This window comes from Neophocaena asiaeorientalis, unplaced genomic scaffold (genome assembly GCF_003031525.2).
Source record: "Neophocaena asiaeorientalis asiaeorientalis breed wild unplaced genomic scaffold, Neophocaena_asiaeorientalis_V1.1 scaffold606, whole genome shotgun sequence".
NCBI classification, from domain to species: Eukaryota; Metazoa; Chordata; class Mammalia; order Artiodactyla; family Phocoenidae; genus Neophocaena; species Neophocaena asiaeorientalis.
In genome coordinates this window covers 1,518,023-1,519,912 of record NW_020173687.1, presented here as the reverse complement: position 1 = coordinate 1,519,912, position 1,890 = coordinate 1,518,023, and positions in this window count along the sequence as shown.

The following is a 1,890-nucleotide window of genomic DNA, read 5'->3' as shown; positions in this document are numbered from 1 at the left end:
ACCCAGCTCCTGCTGGCCTCCAGGGGCGTTCACTGAGCACCTACTACGTGCTGATCGGCTAGGAGCCCAGAAGGCATGTCGTTCCCGTGGCCAGTGAGTGGGTGGAGGTGCCGGGCCAGCTCTGTCTCCAGGGGTGCCTCAGAGAGGACCAGCCCTGAGGGCCCGAGCCCCGGGCCATGGGACTCCTGGGCAGACTGCCTTCCCTCGGTGGGGGCAGGGCTGGCCAAGTGCCCAGTACAAGGCCTCTTATCAGCCCCTTTGCCCCTTGCCCAGAAAAAACCTGGCCCATTGGCCCAGTCTGCCCCCTACCTGGAGGGGACGGAGCCATCCGGCCGGCTGTATGCATAGTCTGCGGCCCCGGAAGCGGAGAGGCAGCACCCCGTGGACCCCGATTCCTGTGCTGACCCTTCCTCAGGTGGCTACGGAATTGTGGGTCCCAGTGCAAGACAAAAATGTGGGCCCCTCCTCAGAAATTAAAAATTGCAAGATGGCAACAGCTGAGCAGTAAACCGAGCATGGAGCCCCACACGACTGCAGGCTGCACTCCTGTCCCTGCCACTGTGGTCGCCTCTCACTCCCCACGTGGGACCCTCCAGGGCAGACCCCCCAACCCCGCTGTGACCGCCCGGCACAGATTGCTAGCTGCCCCCTCCTCTCCCCTTCCCTGCCTTCCTCTCTGGGGATGGGATGGGGGGAGCACGCCTACCCTCCAAAAGATCCCAAATGCCAGGCTCTCTCTTATGCAAGGCCCCCCACCCCCCTCCGCGGGAGCCAGCTCGCTTCTGCCCAGAATGGAGGTGAGACCGCTGCCGCCAGCCCCTCCCCGCTGGCCCAGACCGCTCCCAGGAGGAGGAATGAATCACACTGCTTTGGGCCACCCCCATCCCTGCTCCCTGGGCATGTTTCAGCTTTGCCCCTTCCCACCCCCACGCCTGGCAGCTCCCCTGGCCAGGCCGGCAGCTCCGACAAGTTAAATTTAACGCACCCCGAGCTGTCTTCCTCCCGTTCCCACCTGCCCCACTGGTCCCCTGCGCACAGATGCGCCCACACCCCTCCGCTGCTCGTGAGCCCCTGGGAAGGGTGGGGAGAGAAGGACCTGCCTGCCTGGGGGTCCCCCGTGGCCCCCTGAACCCATATGCCTGCTCATGACGGCACCTGGAACCCAGCGCAGGGCCAGCAGTGCAGCAGGTGCTCAGCAGTCAGGGCACAGCCAGGGGGAGAGAAACCAAGCCTTCTGTCCAGGGACAGCGCTGAGGCTCCCTGCCTGGTACCACACTGGGCACACAGTAGGCACACAGGCTGTGAGCTGAGAGTGCTGCTCTGCGTCTGGCACTGCCCACGCCTCACCGGGTGTCTGCATCTCTGGGCCTGCCAGAGGACGCTGGGGGAGGCCTGGGGCCCACAGTCAGGCCTAGCCACACATAATCTTCTTCCCTGGGCCCTCTGTTTTATTCAGCCTGGAGATGCACTCAGCTAAAATGCTACTGTTCCACTGAGAGTGGCATGGGATAAAGTTTTGGCTAGTGAGATGTGAGCAGAAGTGTCTGGTATATCTTCAGGGACAGATTCTCAAAGGGAGATGACTCACCTGGTGGGGCAGCACCTCTGCTCTTGTTCTTTCCCTTACTCCTTCTTCCTGGTCAAATATGCATGTGATGGCTGGAGCACCAGCAGCCATCTTGGGTTGTGAGGTGACACCGAGGATGGACGCTAGTATTAGAAGAGTGATACAATAAGGTAGGAGCTGGGTACCCTGCCAACCCTGGACAGCCGGGGCTTGTGCCATGTGGGAAAGAAGGACATTTCTGTTTTGCTGAAGCCTTTGTTATTCTGGGTTTTTTCATGTATGCAGCTCTAACTAATCCTAAAAAGCAGGAAGCTAAGTGGCCC